At 36.5% G+C, this 25,144-nt stretch overlaps 1 long non-coding RNA gene across 3 annotated transcripts in view; it reads left to right on the plus strand.

Moving 5' to 3' along the window:
- Window positions 1-4,808: 4,808 nt before the first annotated feature.
- Window positions 4,809-25,144, plus strand: part of LOC144616037 (uncharacterized) — a 201,220-nt gene continuing 180,884 nt past the window's right edge. For 2 of the 3 annotated variants that reach the window (XR_013554906.1, XR_013554907.1), the window contains exons 1-2: window positions 4,809-5,054; window positions 9,630-9,792. This is a non-coding gene — a long non-coding RNA (uncharacterized LOC144616037). Of the gene's footprint in view, window positions 5,055-9,629; window positions 9,793-15,382; window positions 15,485-25,144 lie in introns of those variants that run through there. The other variant, XR_013554908.1, reaches the window with a different exon arrangement.

The following is a 25,144-nucleotide window of genomic DNA, read 5'->3' on the forward strand; positions in this document are numbered from 1 at the left end:
TAATAAGGGGATTGAAATTGCTCCCTGTTAGCTCTACAGTAGTCTACAGGTTAAGAAGAAAAAGTGGAGACTATCTAACATCCACAGTGAGGGAAAAGTAGCTAGCAAATTCATGTGCTTTGTTTAAAACTAGCTCTGAATTTGAAATTCTAATTATTTAAAGACCCTGTTATTTTCAAGGAGGAAAACAAAGAAATAAATTCATTTTCAAGAGGAGTTCCTTACTAAAATCCACATTTCTAGGACATGACATCTTTGGATTTGTTGAACAGCTGAAGGAGCAATATGGTGAGCTAGTCCTTTTATTTCAGGCACAGCGTAACAAGGAGTGCAGGTGAAAACCCCATTACCCCATTACCCCATTATCTGGCATCACCTAGCTCTGTCTGCTGTAGTATCCTATGTGACCCTACATGAAGAATTAATAAATGCACAAAAATGGAATAACAAGCTAATTATCACATATCACTTACATTCCTCAAACAGGTTTGAAATAAACTTTAGAACTCTATCCTTTTGTCATCATTAAAAAAATTGTTTTTATTTAAACTTTCACCCCTTTCATCCATTTCTTCTGCCCCTTTTCCCCTGCTTCTGGTAACCACCAGTCTGTTTTCTGTATCTATGAACCTTTTTTTTTATTCCATATATAGGATATCTGTGGAATAGGAGACATCATACTGTATTTGTCCTCCTCTGTCTGACTTATTTCACTTAGCGTAATACCCTCAAGATCCATCCATGTTGTTGCAAATGGCAAGATTTCATTCTTTTTTATAGCTGAATAATATTCCATTGTGTGTGTGTGTGTGTGTGTGTGTGTGTGTGTGTGTGTGTAACCTTTTTTATCCATTCATCTATCTATGGGCACTTAGGTTGTTTCTGTATCTTGGCTATTGTAAATAATGCTGCAATGAACATAGAAGGTATATATATCTTTTTTTGAGTTAGGGATTTTTTTTTTTTACCTTGGATAAATACCCAGAAGTGGAATTGCTAGATGATATAGTAGTCCTATTTTTAATCTTTTGAGGAAACTTCATACTGTTTTTTATAGTGGCAGTACCAATTTACATTCCTACCAACAGTGCACAAGATTTCCTTTTTTTCACATCTGTGCCAACACTTATTTCTTGTCTTTTTGGTAATAGTCAATCTGACAGGTATGAACTGATATTTCATGGCGGTTTTAATTTGCATTTCTGTGATGATTAATGATGTTGAGCATATTTTCACATACTTGTTGGCTATTTCTATTTCTTTGGGAAAATATCTATGCAGATCTGCCCATTTTTAAAAATTTATTTATTTATGCTTGAGAGACAGAGAAAGAGAGAGAGAGAGGGAGTGGCAATCAGAGGGAGGAGAGAGAGAATCCCAAGCAGGCTCCACACTGTCAGAACAGAGCCCAATCGGGGCTTGAACTCACAAATGGTGATATTGTGACCTGAGCCAAAATCAAGAGTCAGACGTTTAAGGGACTGAGCTACCCAGGCACCCCCTGCCCATTTTTAAATACAGTTTTTTGTTTTTTGCTATTGAGTGGTATGAGTTCTTTATACATTTTGAGTATTAACCCCTTAGCAGATATATGACTTGCAAATATTTTCTCCCATTCAGTAGGTTGTCTTTTTATTTTGTTGATGTTTTCCTTTGATGTGCAGAAGACTTTTAGTTTGATGTAGTCCCACCTGTTTATTTTCATAGCTTTTGCTTTTGGTGTCAGATTCAGAAAATCATGGCCAAGACCTATGTCAAGGAGCTTACTACCTGTATTTTCTTCTAAGAGTTTTATGGTTTCAGGGCTCACATTCAAGTATTTAATCCATTTTGAGTTCATTTTTGTATGTGCTGCAATATAGTGGTCCAATTTCATTCTTTTCCATGTTGCTGCTGAGTTTTCCCAGCACCAGACTCACTTTCCCCACTATATATTCTTGATTCCTTTGTCATCAATTAATTGTTCATATATGTATGGGTTTATTTCTGGCTCCCTGTTCTGTTCCATTGATTTATGTCTGCTTTTATGCCAGTACCATACTGTTTTAATTACCATAGCTTTTTAATAGAGTTTTTTTAATCAGGAGTGTGTTGCCTCCAGCTTTGTTCTTCTTTCTCAAGATTGCTTTGGCTATTTGGGGTCTTTTGTGTGTTTTCAAAAATTTATTCTATCCAGGACCACCTGAGTGGTTCAGTTGATTAAGCATCTGACTTTGGCTCAGGTCATGACTTTACAGTTTGTGAGTTAGAGCCTTGCATTGGGCTCTCTGCTGTCAGCACAGAGCCCACTTTGGATCCTCTCTCCTCCCCACTCCTCTGCACCTACCCTGCTCATGTGAATGCACGTACGCCCTCTCTCTCAACAATAAATAAACATTAAAAAAATTTATTCTATCCATTTTTGTGTGAAGACTTTTCTCTTTAAAGCAAAGAGGGATGCAAAATGGGAGAGCTAATTTTCTCGGTTATTTGTTAGCAGTGTGTGCTAGAAGGTCCAAATAGTGAGGTTCTTCTTGCTTCTTTGTTTTGTTCCAATTATATTGTTTATTTTCTCCCTACCCCCCAAACAACAACAGCAACTAAGCAAAAATTCTCACAACAAACATGGCCAAATTAAAAATTAGTAAACAAAACCAAATTAAAAAACATTCTCCTTCAGTTGGAATGTTTGGTCCTAGGTGGTGAAGACCCAGAGAACAGGGCTGCTTCTAACATGACTTCTGGGGTTCCCATGGCTTTCAGCTATTCTTGCTGTGTTTATTCTGCTCTATTGCTGTTTATGCAGTTTTAAAATGTATTCAGATGACTTTTAAGTGTACTACTAATATTATTCTTTTGTGGGTTATGAATAAAACTGTAATTGTCCCAGGATCCTGGACCTGTAGAGATAATAGCAAGCATTAGCAGAGAGATGTTCTCTCAGGTCTATTTATCCAGTATCAGTTTGATTTGATAATCTCACTATAGTATCATTTACTGGTCATAGAATTAACTACTTCTTTTTTAATTTTACCCTTCAACACTTGTCTTTCTTATTTTCCTCTCAGTTCAATGCAATAAAAATTTTAAGTCTTATTTTTAAAGTCTTTCAACTATAACCCCTAAGGCATTAAGCATGAAGAAAAAAAACTGTGCATAGAAAATTATATTATGCTGTTTCATTTCTGTGTTGTTTTGCATGTTCTAAGTTTGGACCTTTGATCCAATTAGTTGGGTTTTTTTTTTGGTAAGCAATGACCCTGATAGGGGAAGCCAGTAGAGCTGTACATTCATTAAATATACTAAAATGCAGCTGCTGAATAGGTTTTCCTCAATGATTTCACCTCACGATATATACAATTATTGGAAACTGCGCTTTTTCTTATCAAACTGAAGACAGAGGAACAATTTAATAATGTTTTCAACTGTAAGAAAACCTTGTAAGCAGAGGGTGATATTTATTTATTGTTCATTTTCTGCTGAGGAAAATACAAAGGAATTGATAGTTAACTGCTGAGGGATTGAAATAAATTTTGAGATAAAGTTCTCAGCAATGAGGTTATTAAATAGCAGAAGGAAATTTTGCCTACCTTTGGGGAAGTCAGGTGGGGAGAAAGAAGGTAGAAATGGAGTCATTAAAAGATGGTATTTGGGGTGGGAAATTACATTCTATAGTTTCTATAGGGGTTTTCCCTGCAGGAGGATTGCAAGATGTGCAGATTATATTCTCTCTGGGAATTCAAAGATGATATTGGAGTGAGACTGGACAATAAACAGCATTTTAAGATCTTGGTTAATATTACAGCTCTATGACTGAGTAACCCTTTCAGTTGCAAGTCTATTCTTATAAAAATTACATTCTTTTGTTATTAAACCAAACCATTACACATGTATTGAACACTATTTTGCAGTAGGTGTTTTTTGTTTTTTTTTTTTGGTGGATGTAATTTGTATATTGCTAAATTCAGGCATTGGTGCTTAACAAATAAACTCTGGTTTGAATGTGATTTTCCAAGGCTGAAGGTGATTTAACCTTTTTGTTTCTTTTCCATAGTTATTGTATCCATCCCTTATGTAAATTCCATAGATGGCTAGGGATAAAGATGATTACTCTGAATACTCAGGGTAGATTTTCATGGCTTATGGAACTCCTTTCATCCCACTCAGACTGTCAACTTCCTACTGCCTCATTATTTTGCAGAAGTTTGAGATTACTACGTGAGGGTTAAGTTTCCTGTATAGTGTCTGAGGCAGTTTCACACAAGGCAGCCGTTGTATGCTGGTCATGTACTGTTGAAAATTCTCCAGATGAGATGGTAATCTCTAGTACTACCCTTAAACCCAGACAAATGGAGCCCCTTCTTTGGGTATTGTTATGGGCTGAAATGTGTCTTCCAACTCCCAAATTCATATGTTGAAGTCCTCAGTACCTCAGAATGTGACTATATTTGGAGACAGGGCCTTTAAAGAGGTAATGAAAGTAAAATGGGACTAGAGTTGGCTCTAATATAACCTGACTGATGTCCTTATGAGAAGAGATTAGGATACAGAAAGCATTGAGAGAGGGACAACCATGTGAAGACACAATGAGAAGGTGGCCATCTGCAAGCCAAAGAGAGAGATTTTAGAAGAAACCAACCCCAAGATACGCTGATTTTGGGCTTCTAGGCTCCAGAATTATGAGAAAATAAATTTCTGTTGTTGCAGTCACCCAGTATGTGGTATTTTGTTATGGTTGCCCCAGCAAACTAATGTAGATATTATGACTCATAATGCCCCATTATGGCCTTCCTCCTGCCAGTTGCCTCTGTAGGGACTAGGACCAAGGGGATATGCCCAATTGGGAGGTGGGCCCATTTGGCACCTATGCCTGCCTTCTAAGCTATGTGGACCTAGACCCCGAAATTCCACTAAATGGCTGGAATCCACTTTCAGGGCTTGAGAAACCTTTTACTTTGGTCATTCCTCCTGAAGGCAGCTCTCTCCACTTGTGGGTGTGTCCCTAGACCTGGGCTATAGCTATGTGGGAGGAGTGTGGGAGAACAAGAAGAGGCTGGGGATGAAAAAGAAGAAGGGTAAGCCATGTGTGGGGTCGAAGCAGATAAGGGAGATAATTTTATCAGTGCCTCTATGTACTGATGTGGAACTTTGAGGAATCTGAGAATTATAAGTTTGAACCTATCTTTCCAGATTTTTGTTGAAGTATATATTTCAAGGTAGCAGGATAGGACATTGAAAAAAATTTAAAGTTTATTTATTTTGAGGGAGAGGGGAGAGAGAGAGAGCACAAGCTGGGGAGGGGCAGAGAGAAGGGGACAGAGGATCCGAAGTGGGCTTCGTGCTGACAGCAGAGAGCAGAATGCGGTGCTTGAACTCACAAACTGTGAGATTATGGCCTGAGACGAAGTTGTACACTTATCCAACTGAGCCACCCAGGTGCCCCTGGGATAGGACATACTTTATTTACAGTTTTGTTAACTGGATGTGTCGTTTTTAAGTATTGTATGTTTTGTGGATCCCCGTTTGTATTCTTATCTGGGCTCCACAATATATTAGGGGTAGGTCTGATATCATCAATTTCTCTATTGTAATTTCCTTTTTTTCCTATATTAGAAGCAGTATATAGAAGCTGGATTTGTGGTTGACATCAATGGTATAATAAAAAAATTTATTTGATCTTAGTTTATTCCAAGTTCGGGGACAGATAAGACTTTAGATACTGAAGTCAGGGTCAGGGGGAAGGAATCTAGAGAAAGGAGAGAGGAGGAAAAAGAGGCCCAGTTTACATGTCCATATCTCTGCGTTTAGATTACCTTACATGAATTTTAAATTCAGCAGTTTTGGAATATGATTGCATGAGCTCAGGTTCAAGATGGAGTTGGGAGTGTGAGAGCTTTATTGGAGGTCTAGCCAAAGGAAGAAAAATGGTGGAATGAACAAGAGCAGGTGGGCAAAGGCTTCAGAAGACGCTGCTGCTCTGAGAGCAGGGAGAATGGAAGGAAAGAGGAGAGGGTAGGAAGGCCTCATATTATGGGCAGTTCTGAGAAATCTCAGCCAGCCCTATGCTGAGCTCATGCACAGTTTACCCACAGAGGAGTCCTGAATTGGGAAGAAAGGGCAAGGCCCTAGTACTCCCACCAGGCTCAGTCATTAGAGGGGACTTCTGGGGAGAGCATGACCTCATCTCAAATGCTGCAGTGGATCCTGGAAATGTCCCAGCTGGAGGGTATTAGCAGATAGTGTTCCTCATGGCAGGTTCTTGGAGGATCCGAGGGGTGAACTACATAGCTGCTACATTTGTTTCTTTTCTTCTGATTGCACATATAATTCATGGTTTTCATGAAAACTTTCTAAAGCCAAAATAAAAACAAAAAAATTCAGAGAAAATAAAAATGTCTCATAATCCCATCCTGTATGGATAACCATTAATGTTTTGGTAAATGTATTTATTAAAGTTCTCCATAGGAACAGAAATAACAGTGTGTGTGTGTGTGTGTGTGTGTGTGTGTGTGTGTGTGTGTGTGTGTTAAATGTATGTTTGTTGTAAGGAATTGGTTCACCTGACTATGAAGGCTGAAAAGTCCCATAATCTAGCATCTACAGTCTGGAAGCTCAGGAAAGCTGATGGTACAGTTCCAGTCCATATCCAAAGGCCTGAGAACCAGGGGAGCCAATGGTGTAAACACTGTCTGAATCTGAATAAGGGAGAAGAATGATGGTCCAGCTGCTCTGGTCAGGCAGAGAGAGACTTCCCTCTTCTTCCGCTTTTTTGTTCTATTTGGGTCCTCAGTGGATTGGGTGATGCCAATCCACACGGGGAGGACAATCTGCTTTACTCAGAAAACTGATTCAGATGCTTATCCCATCCAGAAAACTCTCACAGATATACACAGAAATAATGTGCAATTTAATCTGGGCACCCCATGTTCCAGTTGGCACATAAAATTAACCATCATGGTATATCTTTAATTATAGGGATGCTTAAAAAATTAAATTCATATTATGTATATTATTGGCAACCAAAACTTTTTATTTAAGCTTTTCATATCTTACATGTTTCTATATGTCATTAAATATTCTTTTCCAGCATGATTTAATGATTGCACAGTATGATAATGCCATACTTTATTAACCAGTTTATTTCTTATTTTTGAATATTTAGTTTTCTAGTTATTCCCTATTACTATTGTTATTAACTATTAAATATTAATAGTGTTTCCCATACTGTTAACAATAATATGATGAGCATCCTAGTCCACAAAAAATAATCTTGAAATAATTTGCAAAAATGGAATTTCTTGGTCAGAGGAAATTTTATGTTTAAGGACTTTGGCTAAATACTGCCTGAATGACTTCTGGAAAGGTTGTAACCACTTTTGTTTCTCCTTGCATCATGTAAGAGCATCTATTTCCACTCATCTTAGTTCATCTGTGGTGCAGTATCTAATCATTATTAGCCGAGAAAAGTTAAAACATCTATTTGCAAATTCAACTGGAGCCTCTTTCCGTGCTTCTTGAATTCTCTATGCCCTCTGTACTATGAAATGTGCAGTCTGAGAGGGCATTGCTCAACCCCAAGTGACTGAATACTGGCCTAATGAGTAGACTGTCCCCCGAGGCATCTGGTGGCTTGCTCAAGATTAGCCTGCTGGTTGGTGACAGCCTGGGTATCAGAACCTAGGGTTCTCAACACTTTGTCAATGTGTTTTCTTTATATGGGAAACTACTGGATAAGCATCAAGGAAAATTTGGAACTTGGACAAATTTTACTTATTGAATACAGCCTTACAGAGTGTTTCTTATGTGCCAGACAACACTCCAAGTTCTTTGGAAATATTGGATTCATTTATTGTGGGTTTGGCTTTTGGCTTCATCCAGCAAAGCTGGGGATGGCAGGAAGGATTATTCAAGACTCCATGGAAGTCAAGAGTGGTGAGAGGGAGGCTAAGGGAAGTGTCTTGGAGCTGCTCTCAAGCTCCTGTATTTATTGAGCATACACTTAGGGAAACATTGCACAGTACGTTCAGTGGGCTACTGAATGTATAGAAAATGTGCAGAAAGACAAGTTAAGACAGGATAAAATATTGCATGCGATTACATGGTCTAAGGAATTTATGAGCACAGGGAGGACCTAACCCCTAGATATACATTAACTAGATAAGCAAAGTGAGGCCTGCTGTTTTCAACAAGGTCAGAGAGCAGTGTTCTGCTTTGTAATGCATTCCCTGTAATTTCTTAACCCAGGACATAGCTATTTGATTTCCCACAGTTTACTCCTTCTAACAACCCTATGAGCTATATTATTAAGACTTCTACTTTGTATTTGAGAAAATAGGCACAGAGAAGTTCACTAACTTGCCCAAGATCATGTGGGGTAAACGGCAGAGCAGGAATTTGAACTGAGGCAGTGGGGCTTCGAAGATCATCCTCTGTTCTTTAAATCACAAGATATAGAATGGCATGTTTCATCTTTTATCTGAAGATGTATACTTTGAGAATGTCCATGTGCATTGTCTATTGTTATGCCCATAGAACCATTTTCGTTAGTTTGGTTGGAGAGGACTTATGGTATTTACATTCTACTCAGACACTGCCAAGTATTTCTTTGTTTATTGTGGATCTGCCTCCAGCTTTATGAGGGAAGGTAACTAGTCTGTTCTACTCACTGCTGGACCCCATGCACCTGACCCCAAAACCTCGTACAGGACATAATAAGTGCGCCAAAGCATTATGTGGGTGAATGAATGTTTGGGGAGACCTCTACGATGAAGCTTTGAATGGAGACTTAAATGTGAAAAGGAACTAGACATATAGGTATCTCAGGATAGAGACATCTGGAAGAGGGAAGAACAAGTGTGAACACACTGGTCAGGAACACGCTTGACATGTCTAGCAGACATGAAGAAAGCTCTGTGGCTGCAGTGCGGTGAGTAATATGGGATGAGCTCAGGGCAGGAAGTGAGGGTCCAGGGCATGTTGAGCCTCCCAGGCCAGCCACAGTAAGGTGCTTCGATTTGAATTGTAAGTGGAATGGGAAACCTTTGTGTGGTTCCAAGCAGGAGGACCGCACCATGTGACCTGGGTCATCACATGACTTCACTGGTTCTGGTGCAGAGAAGGGATTTCCTTTCAGAGTACCCACAGCCATTTTTCGAAATTTATTTTAGTTCATTCATGTTAAGTGAAAGAATCTGCCCTCTGATTGTGTTATGATATTTCATTTATATAAAATAGAGTTCAGAATGATCTCTAAACTTATTTTAAAAGCATGAAATAAAGTTTTCCTAAGAAATTAATCCCTGGGGCACCTGGATGGCTCAGTCAGTTAGCATCTGACTGCAGGGCAGGTCATGATCTCACAGTTCATGAGTTTGAGGCCTGTAATGGGCTTGCTGCTGTCAGCACAGAGTCTATTTTGGATTCTCTGCCCCTCCCCTGCTTGCTTGCTCTCTCTCTCTCTCTCAAAAATGAATAAACATTTATTAGAAAAAGAAATTAATAACCAATTCTTTTATCCCCCTTAGAAATGCTATTGATTATCAAAGCTTTACTGAGATCAGCAAATGATTTTTAAAAATTGGATATCAAAGTATTTTTCCAAGTATGAAGTACTCCTCCACTTATCCATGGTTTTGCTTTCCTTGGTTTAGTTTTCCCCAGCCAACCATGGTCTGGAAGCAGATGATCTTCCTTCTGGGGTGTCATCAGAAGGTCAATAGCACCCTGATGCTACATCACAGTGCCTGCGTCATTCACCTCACTTCATCTTATCACGTAGGCGTTTTATCTCCCATCATCACAACAAGAAGACAGGTGAGTATAGTACAGTAAGATATTTTGAGAGAGAGACCACATTCATATAACTTTCATCACAGTATAATTTTTTTGTGTTTTGTTATTGTTGTTAATCTCTTATTGTGCCTAATTTATAAATTAATCTTTGTATGGGTATGTATGTATAGGAAAAAACAAGTATATATAGGATTTGGTACTGTCCTTAGTTTCATGCATCTGCTGGGGGTCTTGGAAGGTATCCCCTGTGGATAAGGGAGACTATGGTACACAGAATCAACATAAATAAAATTTAAAACATAAATAGATTGATCGCCTTCAGTATAAAGGCATTGTGTGTTAAGGCCTTTCCATTCTGGGAAAGAGAACTACATACTTCATAAAGAAGTATATGTTTATAATCATCACCTCTCAGAATTTAACATTCCTGGAGAAAGTAAAATAAGCTTATTCAGTCTAGTTCTGTTTCTTTTTCGTCACATTGTTTTACTTTCTTTTCCTACTTTTTTCCCCTTGGTTATGTAAACTGGTATTATATAAATCATATTCTATAAATAAACATTTATTCAAATGGCATTTTGATATAAAGTGCTGATAATAAATACGCTTATTTAGTAAGGTGTTTCCATGTAATTATAGTTAATTATGTGGTCAAAAACACAAGACATTGACCTGTGGTTTTATATATATATGTATTTCTTATGTTTTGCTTTTTATGGATAATTCCTGTTTGAGGTATTGAATTTACTTTTGAGGGCCAATTCAAGTAATGGTTTCTTAGACTTCCCTGAGTTGCAACTTTCAGGATATTTTTGACATATTGGCAATAATACTTTTATAGAGAAGGTAATGTAAAAGTGAGGATGAAATAATACTAGCCATTAACAAAAATATGTGGAAACTATGGCCTTGTAAATCTCTTTGAGGACTGGAACATTCTTTGAAACAAAGAAACAAACAAAACAAAACAGGTTACCATATATTTAGATGTTACCAGTGAGTGAAATAGAGAAATTAATTTGAATCTTTGGGTGTCAAATTGATAGGCTGTGTCTAATTTTTTTCTAATGGATTATAAAAGGATTTTTTTTTTCCAGAAAGAGATGCTGTTTAGATTTTTCAGAAAGAAGTCTGAGAAATATGCTCTTTTGTTTTCATTTGTGCTGTGAGTTTAGAATACTGGGGGTGTAAAAGTGACCAAAGATGCCTTAGGATTTACAAAAAATTTAATATATGTTTGACTCATAAGTCCATGGTGTGGTAAACCTATGCCCAGCTCAGAATACAATAATATTTGAGCTAATGTTCCAGTGTGTATTACACAGAACTATTTCTTTTTTTTAATGCTCTCCCTAGTGTTGTCAGGAGGAGAGAGTGGCCTAAGACAGGTGCTGCTGACAGGTTAGGTTGCGCGAAAACTGAACATTGACCGCTGAAGTTAGTAACCAGCAGGTCATTTGTAACTTGTCAAAAGCAGTTTTGGTGGAGCGGTGTGGGCACTACCCTGATTGCAGTGGATTTACTAGAGCAAAGGAAGAGTTTAATTGGAAACAGTGTGGTCAACTTGGAGGAGATGTGCTGTAAAAGAATGTAGAGAAATGCATAGTTGCTCATGGGAGAGGAGAGCACACCAGAGTTTTTTTTTAAATATTTCTTTTTAAGGTAGGAGAATTACTAACATTTTGTGTGTTGATAAGAATGATCTAGGATAGACAGAAAATTAGTGATATGGGAGAGAGAAGGGAGATTTTATGTATTTGAATACGCGAGAGGGGATAGGGGCCAATGCACTGCTTGTGAAAGGGGCACCGATGGTTCATGTACATTAACAGGAAGAAAGGCAGACATAAGGCTGTGGGTTCTTGTAGGCTGTAGTGGTAAAAAGAAAAGTCCAGAGATCCAACTTTCCAAAACCCTACTCCTGTAACCTATTTGGTATATATTATTCTATCTGAGACAGGACTGATGTTTTCGTACTATAACTCTGATATGCAAAGAGAATGAAAAGTATTTATTTTAAAATGACTATTCATGAGCTTCTATCAGGGTGGAAGTGGGGGGAACACCCCAAGTGCAGCCTCCGTCTGTGATCCTGCAGTCTGGTGGTCTGCACTATGCGGTCTTTTTGTATCAATCCCAAATGGATTTTTGTGTGCCTATTCCTGCCATGTTCTCATTAACTCTGCATTCCAGTTTCTGGTTCCCCATATACACTAAGTGCAAATGAGTGGATTTTTGGAGCTCCAACTTAGGCTAAATCTTATGCCCTGGTTAGCTTTTTCCATACTACTAGGCTGAGCTGTGGAACTCACCGCAAGACTTTTCCTAGTGGAGCGGATGTGCATAATCAGTAGAATTGCATAATTTACAGCCAGTGGTCAAATGATACTGGGCAGGAGCCAGGGGTAGACCAGGGCATCACAATTTAAAAAATATCTATAGGCATTTCTTTTTTTTTTAATATATGAAATTTATTGTCAAATTGGTTTCCATACAATACCCAGTGCTCATCCCAAAAGATGCCCTGTTCAATGCCCATCACCTACCCTTCCCTTCCTCCCATCCCCCCCACCCCATCAACCCATCTTTAGACATTTCTAAAGTACTACTAGGATTGAGAAACACTGTCTTCAAGACCCGCAGAATCTCTAAGGCTTAGCCTCAGAACACTTTATTAATTCCTGCTGTTTTTGAGGTGACTCACACCTACATGTTTCTATGCTCCCTACTCCAAGGTGTGGCCCAAGGATGAGTGTAAACAGGGACCCAAGCACCTGACTTTTTATTTCAACCCTTCATCTCTTGGGCTGGGAGGGGAGGGATTTTTATTTACTCTTCATGGAGAAGATCCTTTTTATGTCATATTTGTGATCTGGGAGCATAAAGCTTTCATGGTTCTGCCATAATGACAGAAGTAGTAACCCCTCTACCCCGAAGATCTAAGTGTCCTGTGCATGCACACAGACACATGTGCACACACACATGCACATACACACACAGCCTAGACTCCTTTCTGGTTTCAAATATTGGCTTCATCACTACTAGTTGTGTAATCGTGGTCAAATTAACCTTTCTTAAGTTAAGCTAACAAGATAAACTCAGGAGTGTTGTGAAGATTAATGTGAAAATTCAGTAAAACTCTTTGAATAATGCTTGAAACCCCAGAATAGTCTCTGATGTAGTAGGTATTGACTAAATGGTAGCAATTATTTTTACATTTGCATATAAATATACATATAGATATCTAAGGAAAGTAGATCCTAAGATTCATGCTTTCCTAAGTGAATGAGGTTCCAGCAGTGAAATGCAATGTTGGGGACCCTAATTGATTCTCCTTAAGCAAAAGCCAGTACATAGAGAGATGAGGAAAGACACATAAAATGGGAAAAGCTGAAACTAGATAGTAACGAGAACTTGCATAAAGTGGCATTTGAAAAGAAGAGGAGAAGGATGGTGTTCAAAGAGTCATTATTAGTTAGGAATTTTGTTTCACTATCTATAAGAAAAAAGCTGCATCTAGCTCAAGCTCAAAGTCCACAGTTTTCTCCATTGGATCTAAATGTAGCTTTAACATTTATAGGAATGTTTGACATCCTGTAAACCAAAAGGCAAGTTATCTGGCCCCAGCACATTTCAAATTATATTGGTGAGAAAAAGCAAGATAACCACAATAAAACTACTCATAACAGGGGAGAATGGGAACTACATAGTAGCCACTGCTCATAACAATGATCAAATGATATCGGGTAGGAATATTAAGAATTTACTGCCTTGGCTGATGGTTAAGGTCCTTGATTAGGCCTTCTGGCAGATCATGGTTTAGATATCTGGGAGAAGTTCTCTAATTCACTGACCTCCCTTAACCTCTGATGGATTTTAACCTTTTTCTTGAATTATACAATTAGAATATTTGATGAACATCTGTGTGTACTACTTCAAGTATATATATGTAAAGAATTAATTCCTAGAAGTAAAAATTTTGGAAGTTAATTGTATTGAAAATTGAATAGATATTTCTGAATTGTCCTATAAGATAGAGTTCCTCTAAAAAAAATAAAATGGAGTTTCTGTTTTAAAGTACCTCTTCAAATAAATAAATAAAGAATTGCATAGACCCGCATCTCACATAGTTTTTGTTGCTTAAAAAGACAATGGCATCATTGGATTTAAAAATATGTAAATTTTAGTTCTCACAACAGCAATATCCTATATTTGAATAAATGTTCATATAAGCGTAGATGACTCAGTTGATTCATTATGATATAGTTGATTAATTATTAGTTGACAAATGTGACTCAGTTGATTGATAATGCTTGGTACTTTGTGGATCTGCTGCTCATGATTTGGGAATCATGACCCTAGGCCAAGAGCTTATCTTGCTACAGGCTTATGCTTTGGCCCCCTGTACTAATTGGTACCAAATTTTGCACATGGTTGGTTCTCTGGAAATATTAGTTGATTTGTGTACCTTTTCATCATCACTATTAGTTGCTTCAAATTAGCATTTCTCTCCTCTCAAACTCACCATGAGGGAGAAATGTAGTTTCTCATAGCTTTCTCCTCACTTTCATGTCCCTAAAATTAGGCTTTTGGGGTTTTTAAGGACTTGTTTGGTTTGTTTGGCTTTGGTTGTTGACACCGTCACGAAATAAGAAGAGGGAAAAAAAAATCTTCCAATTTCTGGCTGCCTCCAGTTATTAGACACTGGGATCTGGAGTAGCAGTGGCTCTAAAGGGGCAAAGACACAGATCACTAATAGGAAGAACAGGAATGTAAGGGACTGGGGTGAGTTGTATGCCAAATTGTCATGTGAAAATGTAAATAACCCACTTTGCAGTTATTCATGAGTAGTCAAAAATCTGGACTTGGGGTTCCCTCATATTAATACTGATTAAAAATAAAATATGACATGGGTCGAACAAAACAAGTTTGTGAGCTATGTTTGGTTGCAGTACACAGGTTTATACCGTCTGGGCAAGAGATCTTTAGGCTCAAGCTTATATTTAAAGTCATTTGATTTCTCTATATTGTAAATAGCCATCCAAATCTTACTACCGCTCTATAATAATATCATGTCATACATATAAAGGCATATTCCTGACAGATAAATTCTACGTTCTATTGGGGAAGGGACCAAGATCACTTGGCTTATTACTGTGTCTGGTCCTAGCATAGTCAGTACTCAATTATATACTATAGGCCAGGCAGAACATTTGATTTTTAAATTTATTAGGTAAATATTGAGGTGGGTGGCAATCATAATATCTAATAACAAGTACCACACAAAATATAAAATTTTCCAGAAAAACTTGATAGTATTTCTTCATTTTATGCAGTGTTTGCATTTCTTCATTTTCTTTCTTCCCCTAGTATTTTACTTTGTGTATCTTGATTTCTTTCCATTTTTGCCAGGAGAGGAAAAATATTGGGTATAAGTTGCTTAGGACCCTTGAGAACAAGGAATTGCTTTTGTTGTTTGTTTTGAAAAGATTTTCTTTGTGGTCATGGAATATACATGTCATTTAAAAAAATTACAGAGATTTCAGATATTCTGCTTCATTTATAATAAACTAGCTAAATGTCTTGACAGTTTTAACATTTTGATTTCCAGGTTGCCTCTTCTCTCAAGAAATCACGCAGAAGAAGTCTTTGGTCAAATTATCCCCAGTGTTGGTTTCGAAAAATGTGGTTAACATTTGTTTTTTCTACCAAATCATGCCACCTTTACATTTTCTCATTTTTCTTTCTTGAAATTCAGTACAATTATTGGCTTGAGGGCACTCATTATTATCATTCTCCTTCCAGTAAAGTGGCTTTCCACTGCAGACCCTGGAGGTCCCTGAGCCCCTTTTGGGAAGTCCTGTGTGGTCAAAACTATTTTCATAATACTAGTTAAGTTTTTTTTTATTGTGTTAATATTTGTTCCAATAGTGCAAAAGCAAGGGTAGGTGAAATGATTGGAGTTTAACAGAAATTAAGATAGAACATACTTGTAGTAAGACAACACTAAAATAAAAACTCGTATAAGAATGTGCTACTGCATATCAAAGTGCAATGGTTGTCTCAAGGAAAAACACTTTTTTTGTTTTTAACTTACAAACTGAGCCTTCCGAAATGATTTTAGTTAGGCTGGGAGAGGGAGTTTACCAGAGAAGTAGTAGAATGGATAGGCAATGTTTGGTGCAAAGTCTCACGAAGGTTAGGGCTTAGTCCAAGAAAAACAATGGACATTTATTTATTTATTTATTTACTTATCTTATTTATTTTTTAAAATATAATTTATTATCAAGTTTGCTAACATACAGTGTATACAGGGTACTTTTGGTTTTGGGGGTAGATTCCCGGTTCATTGCTTACATACAACACCCAGTGCTCATCCCAACAAGTACCCTCCTCAATGCCCATCACCCATTTCCCCCTTTCCCCTGCCTTCCCCATCAACCCTCAGTTTGTTCTCTGTATTTAAGAGTCTCTTATGGTTTACCTCCTTCTCTGTTTATAACTATTTTTTACCCCTTCCCTTCCCCCATGGTCTTCTGTTAAGTTTCTCAAGTTCCACATGAGTGAAAACATATCTGTTTTTCTCTGACTGACGTATTTCACTTAGCATAATACCTTCCAGTTCCATCCACGTTGCTGGAAATGACAGGATTTCATTCTCTCTCATTGCCAAGTAGTAACAATGCACATTTAATGATTGTTAGCAAATTTATAGAGTTGTATAGAGTTGTATATCACCACAATTGATTTATTTTTATTTTATTTATTTATTTTCTATTTTAATTCCAGTACACTATGTTATATTAGTTTCAGGTGTACAATATAGTGATTCAGCAATTCTATACATTACTAAGTGCTCAACATGGTAAGTGTACTCTTAATCCCTTTCACCTATTTTACCCATCCCTCCCCCCTTTCTGATAGCCATCAGTTTGTTTGTTCTCTATAGTTAAGAGTCTGTTTCTTGGTTTGTCTCTTTTTCTTTTTTTTCCCTTTGCTCATTTGTTTCATTTCTGAAATTCCACATATGAGTGAAAACATGGTGTTTGTCTTTCTCTGACTGACTTATTGCACTTACCGTTATACTCTCTAGCTCCATCCATGTTGTTGCAAATGGTAGGATTTTATTTTTTATGGCTGAACAATATTCCATTGTATATGTATACTACATCTTTTTTATCCATTCATCCATCAGTGGACACTTGAGCTACTTCCATAATTTGGTATTGTAAATAATGCCACTATAAACATAGGGGTATATATATCTTTCAAATTAGTGTTTTCATATTCTTTGGGTAAATACCCAGTAGTGGAATTGCTGGATCATAGGGTAATTCTATTTTTAATTTTTTTGAGGAACCATCATACTATTTTCCACAGTGGCTGCACCGGTTTGCATTCCCAACAACAACGTGAGAGCGTTCCTTTTTCTCCACATCCTCAGCAACACTTGCTGTTTCTTGTGATTTTGATTTTCGTCATTCTGACAGGTACAGAGTGTTATCTCATTGAAATTTTGATTTGCATTTCCCTGATGATGAGTGATGTTTAGCATCTTTTTATATGTCTTTTGGTCATCTGTATGTTTTCTTTGGAGAAATGTCTGTTCATGTCTTCTGCCCATTTTTAAAATTGGATTTGGTTTTTGGTGTTGAGTTGTACAATTTCTTTATATATTTTGGATACTAATCCTTTATCAGATATGTCATTTGCAAGCTTTTCCCATTCAGTAGGTTGTCTCTTAGTTTTGATTGTTTTCTTCTCTGTGCAGAAACTTTTAATTTTGATGTAGTCCCAATAGTTTATTTTTGCTTTTGTTTCCTTTGCCTCAAGAAGCATGTCTAGAAAAATGTTGCTATGGCTGATGTTAGAGAAATTACTGACTGTGCTTTTTTCTAGAATTTTTATGGTGTCAGGCCTCACATTTAGGTCCTTAATCCATTTTGAGTTTACTTTTGTGTGTGGTGTAAGAAAGCAATCCAGTTTCATTCTTTTGCATGTAGCTGTCCAGTTTTCCCAGCACCATTTGTTTAAGAGACTGTATTTTTCCCATTGCATATTTTTGCTTCCTTTGTTGAAGATTAATTGACCATATGATTGTGGGTTTATTTCTAGGCTTTCTGTTCTGTGGCATTAATCTATATGTCTGTTTTTGTGCTGGTACCATACTGTTTTTATTACTACAGCTTTGTAGTGTACCTTAAAATCTAGGATTGTGATACCCCAGTTTTGTTCTTTTTCAAGATTGTTTTTGCTACCCAGGGTCTTTTGTGGTTCCACACAACTTTTAAGATTCTTTGTTCTAGTTCTGTGAAAAATGTCATTGGTATTTTGATAAGGATTGCATTAAATGTGGTATTTTGATAAGGATTGCATTAAATGTATACTTGGGTAGTATAGGTATTTTAACAATATTTGGTCTTCCAATCTATGAGCATGGAATGTCTTTCCATTTTTTTTTTGTGTCACCTTCCATTTCTTTCATCAGTGTTTTATAGTTTTCAGAGTACAGATCTTTTTCATTTCCTTGGTTAAGTTTATTTCTAGGTATTTTATTATTTTTGCTGCAATTTTAAATGGGGTTGTTTTCTTAATTTCTCTTTCTGCTACTTCATTATTAGTGTATAGAAGTGCAGTAGATTTCTGTATATTGATTTTGTTCCTGCACATCACAATTGATTTTTAAAATGTTTCTAATACTGCCCAAATGTTTTTCAATCTAATTTGCAATTTAGATCAATTTCAACTTCTTCAGTCACAGACAACCACTGATCTGCTTTTTGCTTCTTTAGATTTGCCTTTTCAGAATATCTTATATGAATGAAATAATAAGACATGAGCCTTTTACATCTGGCTTCTATCACTTGGCATGTTTTTGAATTTTTTATGTGTGATAGCATGTATTAGTATGTAATTCTTTTTCACTGTAGAATAATAGTCTTTTGGATATATATGTGGATATATCACATTTTTCTGTTCATCAATTAATGGATATTTGGATTGGTAACAGATTTTATTTCTTATGAGTATGAATGCTATGAATATTTACACAATACTATTTTAATTCCTCTATTGATTTTTAAAATTATATTTGTGTAATTTGTGGGGGGCCGGGCCCCGGTGCCAGGCTGAGACCTGGTCGAGCAATGTTCCCCGTTGACTCAAGCCAACCTGGTGGTTCCCCCTCCCATTCGTGTGGGAGGCCAGCCCTGGCGCCAGGCTGAGACCGGGTCGAGCAACGTTCCCTGTTGACTCAAGCCAACCCGGTGGTTCCCCCTCCCATTCCCCCACTCTCAAGGGCATATGAAAGCCTTGTCAAGGCCGAGAAAGTTAATTCCTGAAGCCTGTGGTCTGCAGGTGTTGGCAGTAATGCTACCTCCCTTTTTCTACCCCGGGTCAGATAGAAACAAACATGGGAATTGTGTTTTGCTAGCAATCTTATCAACAAGGTATTGTGACCCGTCTAGAAAATGCACAAGAAACACAGAACTAAATGTTTTGGTTGGCAGCGATTATGTGAAACCTGTTTATTCTTAGAATGGCCTGACCCATAAGAGTCTGGATATAAAAGATTGTGTACAGCAACAATAAAGCCGTCACTTGGGCCATCAGCCCAGGGGACCCTCCTGTTCCCAAACTTTCTCTTCTCTCTTTTTTCTTGCATTCCCCTACCCTCAGGACTCTGACCTCGGTGTTTGTTGCGCCGGTCGCGACAGTAATTATCTTATATTCTATTTTCCATCTCTAGAATTTCCATTTTATTTTTAATTCTGTACAATCTTTAGCTTTTGTTGAAATTCTTTATTCATTATTCAAACCATCCTGAAATGGGGCAGGATATAGGCCTCTTTGAAGGGAAATTCTCACTTGTAAGAGACAGAAAAAGTAAAGGTTAGGCAACTTTGGATTTTCCTTTTCCTTCTGTACAAAGACTATTTAGGTAGTTTGGGACAGAGTGTTTTAGGGATTTCTATTTTTTCAAAGTTTGCTATCATGTTTGTTATCAAAATTTGTATCATGAATGTTAGGCCCCCAATCCATCACAGTTTTGGATTTTGATATCCAAAAGCTTCCATTTTTGAAACTCAAAAAGCCTTTGCTGTTAAAACTATTTTTCTGCCATGAGTTTCAGAAAGCTATTTTAAATTTTTTTATATTTTATTTTTTAAATGTTTATTTTTGAGAGAGAGAGAACACAAGCAGGGGAGAGGCAGAGAGAGAAGGAGACAGAGGATCTGAAGCAGGCTCTATGCTAACAGCAGAGAATCGGATGTGGGGTTCAAACTCACGAACTGTGAGATCATGACCTGACCTGAAGTCAGACGCTCAACTGACTGAGCCACCCAGACTCCCCCAGAAATTTACTTTGAAACTCCAAGGCTGTGATTTCATTTCTTTTTATTATTTTCCATGATAAAATCCTTGCCTTTTTTTCAATTTAAATTTTAGTTAGTTAACATATAGTGCAATATTGGTTTCAGGAGTAGAATTCAGTGATTTGTCACTTATTCACAACATCCAGTGCTCATCACAACGTGCCCTCCTTAATACTCATCACCCATCTAGCCCATGTCCCACCCACCTCCCTCCATCAACCCTCAGTTTGTTCTCTATGATTAAGAGTCTCCTTTGGTTTGTTTCCCTCTCTCCTCTTTTCCCCCCTCCTTCCCAAATGGTCATTTGTTTTGTTTCCTCAACTCTACTTATGAGTGAGCTCATATGGTATTTGTCTCTTTCTGATTGACTTAACTTTCTTAATATATTCTAGCTCCATTCATGTAATTGCAAGTGGCAAGATTTCATTCTTTTTGATGGCTGAGTAATATTTCATTGTATATGTGTATGTATATACATACACACATACCATCTCTTCTTTATCCATTCATCAGTCAATGGACATTTGGATTCTCTCCATAGTTTTGCTAATGTTCATTGGGAGGCATATACCCCTTTGAATCTGTATTTTTGTATCCTTTGAGTAAGTACCTAATAGTGCAATTTCTAGATCAGAGGGTAATTCTATTTTTAATTTTTTGAGGAACCTCCATACTTTTCTGCAGAGTGGATGCACCAGTTTGCATTCCCACCAACAGTGTAAGAAGGTTCCCCATTCTCTGCATCCTTGCCAACACCTGTTGTTTCCTGTGTTGTTAATTTTACCCATTCCAACAGATGGGAGGTGGTATCTCTTTATGGTTTTGATTTGTATTTCTCTGATAATGAGTGACGTTGAGCATCTTTTCACAGATGCATCTTTGCACAGAGCATCTTTTAACAGACACATATCTGTTAGCCATCTTGATGTTTTCCTTGGAAAAGTATCCTTTCATGTCTGCTAAATTCTTTATAGATTTTGGATACTAATCCTTTAGCAGATATGTCGTTTGCAAATATCTTCCCCCATTCTGTGGGTTGCCTTCTGGTTTTGTTGACTGTTTACTTAGCTGTGTAGAAGAAGCTTTTTGTCTTGATGAAGTCCCAGTAGTTAATTTTTGCTTTTATTTCCCTTGCCTTCAGTAATGTTCTGGTAAGAAGTTGATCCAGCTGATGTCAAAGAATTGCTGCCTGTGTTCTCCTCTAGGATAAAATCCTTGCCTTGAAGTAATAGGAATTCTACTTGATTTGAGAGGAAGGAACATGGGGTAAAGTGAATAGCGGGAACTGAAAAATACATCAATTGTATAGAAAACTTTATTTCATTATGTATATATTCTAAAATTCCAAAGATGTCATGATTAAAAAACATTGGGGTGTCCTGTTCTGTGACATGGAATATGGATAACAATAAAAAGTTATGAATTAGTTGAAATATTTCAACTACAAGAGCAGTTGTTCTCTATCTTATATACCTGCTTATAACTTTATTTATCCATTTTTTGATACTAAACCTACTTCTCTCCACCTTTGTCCAGCACAGACGGTAGACTGATGGAGTATAATTTCTTTGCTTGATACATTCTATTTTATTTTCATTTTTAAGCTTATTTTTATTATTTTGAGAGGAGATACAGAGTAAGCAGGGGAGGGACAAAGAGAGAGAGGGATACAGAATCCCAAGCAAGCTCAGCACTGTCAGTCAGCACAGAGCCTGATGCAGGGTTCGAACTCACAAACCGTGAGATCATGACCTGAGCCAAAATCAAGAGTTGGATGCTTAATTGATCAAGCCAACCAAGAACCCATGGGCTCTCTATTCTATTTCATTGGTCTTTTTGTCTTGTTTTTGCTAATACACTGTCTTGATTACTGTAGTTTCATAGTGATTCTTGAAATTGGATAACATCAGTGTTCCAACTTTGTTCTTCTTCAATAATGTATTGGCTATTCTGGATCTTTGGTTTCTCCATATAAACTTTAGAATCAGTCTGTTGATAACCACAGAATAACTTCCTGGGATTCTGATTAGGATTGCATTGAATCTATAGATCAAGTTGAGAAGAAGTGACATCTTGACAATATTGAGTCTTCCTGTCCATGAACATGGGATATCACACCATTATTTAGTTCTTTGCATTTGTTCATTAGAGACTTAATTTTCCTCATATAGATATTATACATAGTTTGTTAGATTTATACTATATATTTAATATTTTTGAATGTAAATATAAATGGTATTTTTTTAACTTAAAATTCCACTTATTCAGTCCTCTTATATAGAAAAGCATTTGCTTTTTGTATATTAACCTTGAATCTTCAAACTTTGCTATAATTACTATTAATTCCAGGAGTTTTTTTGGTCAATTCTTTCAGATTTTCTACATAGAGAATCGTGGTTTTTGTAAACAGAGTGTTGTATTACTTTCTTCCCAGTATGTATGCCTTTTATTTCCTTTTCTTGCCTATTACATTAGCAAGGGCTAAGAAGTTGTGAGAGGGGATGTCCTTATCTTGTATCTGATCTTAGTGAGAAAGCTTAGTGGAAAAGTTTCTCATAATTAAATATGATGTTAGCTGTAGATTTTTTGTGAACATTTTTTTTATCAAGTTGAGAAAGTTCCCAGTACTCCTAGTTTACTGAGAATTTTCATCATGAGTAGGTGTTTATTTTTGTCAAGTGTTTTCTCCATCTAATGATATACTCATGTGATTTTTCTGTTTTGAATTATAATTAACTGATGAATGGTAATTAATTAATGATTGATTAAACAATCTTGCATACCTCACATAAATCCCACTTTGTCATGGCATGCAATTTTTCCTATACCTTGTTGGATTTGATTTGGTAATTTTTTGTTGAAGATTTTTGCATCTGTGTTCCTGAGAGATATTGGTATGTAGTTTTCTTTTCTTGTAATGCTTTTCTCTGTTTTTTGGTATAAGGGTAATGCTGGCCCTGTAGAATAAGTTATAAATATTTCCTCTGTTCCTGTCTTCTGAAAAAGATTGTAGAGAATGATACTTCATATTTTCAACCTTCATTTTTCTTCTTTCTTGTATTTGATTTCCAAGGTATCAAAGAGATAAATTTAAGTTAGTTAGTTAGTTAGTTAATGTATGTTGATTGTGCTGTTTGTCTATCCCTCCTAGATAATTTGTACAGATTACCAAAAGTCTTTTTTATACAATGCCGTACATAAAAAAGAGAATTTCATTTCTGGCTTGGGTTTAAGAGGGATCAGGGACAGAGGAGAGAGCATTATGGCAGCCAACAAAAGTTTTGGTACAGGATTTCTCTTCTGATATCATCAACATCTTATTTCATCATGTTGCTTGACTTATTCTGCTGATTTGAGCCCCACCAGAAAAATAAGTCAAACAACACGATAAGTTTAAGTCACTTAAACAAATCACTGAAGCCTCTTTCATCTGTTATGACTGAATACAGCTTTTTAATCTGTGTTTCAAAGATATTTACATAGATTTCTTCCTTTATTTACAAACTTCATTTAAAAAGTTGGTGGTATCCTTTTTGCTGTCTTAGTTTATAATCTAAACTTATTAGTGGGAAAGATTGAAAACTGTCAATTTAAAGGCCATAATTCGTATTTACAGAAATGGAGTGAGTCTTTTGCAGTTTTGCAGAAGTAAACAGAGTGCTCTGTGAAGATTATTCATATTGTGCCACAAAAATGCAAAAAATAAAACCTCTAATAATCTGAAGGAATGATAGGTATTAGCAAGTATTTACATTTAATACTAGAAAAAGAATTAGCTTTATATGGATAATCTGTACCTTCTATTTAATTTACTATATTGTTGTCTATTTTCAGCAGGCTTGGTATTGTCACTTCATTTAATGTATCCATTGTTAGGAATACCCTGAGTACAAATATAAAATTATACCTGACATATGTATTATAAAATACAATGAATACTATTATTTTCTAATTCCTATAAATAAAAGAAATGATCTTGTTCATGGTTTTACAAAGACTCCAACTTGTTTAGAAATCATCTCTTATAGAAACATTTATAATTACTTTTCAACTTCCAGAGCAAAACATTTTCCAAAAAATTAAATCTTTACTTTCAATACCTTATAAAAGATAATAGTAACTGCAAGGAAACAGGCTGTTTCTTTTTTTGGTATGGTCTTATTATTTTTTACAGGATTGATTGTACAATGACTTGTATAATTTAGATCTTTTCAATCTTGATTTTTGGATATGCTGATTGAAATAAAGACTCTCCCCCTCCCTAATCAGTTTATCTACACAGCAACTTTAGTTCTATTTTATAAGATATTTATGTCTGACATGAAGCAAGTATTCAACACTTGCTGAATTGATGAATAAATGCTTGTGCTTGCCAAATGTTTTAGAGTAGAAGTGATAAGTGAGCATGAATCTTACATCCATTGAATGAACTCTTTCCTCAGATAGAGTGGCCCAGTGTGTTCTTTGCCTTAGTGCAGAAATTGAAAAATAACATTTAAAAAAATCTCTGAATTTGAGCCCTATCAGTGCAAAATTTGGAAAGTCAGCCCCACATGCATCTTCTTGCAGGGCAGCTCTGCTTTGTAGGGTGACCCAGGGATGCAAGTGCCCTATTTTGTTTCTTCACCATCCCTTAAAGCAGTACCCTTGACCCTTGAACAATGGGTTTGAACTGCTTGAGCCGACTTATACTTGGATTTTTTATGGTACAGTACTATAAATGTATTTTATGATTTTCTAATAAACATTTCCTTTTTTTTTTAGCTTACTTTATTGTAATACAAAACATATGTTATTCAACTGTTGATGTTATTGGCATTCAAATGTATAGGTGTCCCTAATCCCTGCTCATTGTTCAAGGGTCAACTGTACTTCTCAAATTCCAGTGTATATATAAATCACCTAAGAGTCATGTTAAAATTCATATTCTGTTATGCATATTCTTGTTAACCAGTTGTACACCTAGTGTCTTTTGTTTTGTCAGATACTTTGTGTCT

This window comes from Panthera onca, chromosome B1 (assembly GCF_046562875.1).
Source record: "Panthera onca isolate mPanOnc1 chromosome B1, mPanOnc1 haplotype 2, whole genome shotgun sequence".
Lineage (NCBI taxonomy): Eukaryota > Metazoa > Chordata > Mammalia > Carnivora > Felidae > Panthera > Panthera onca.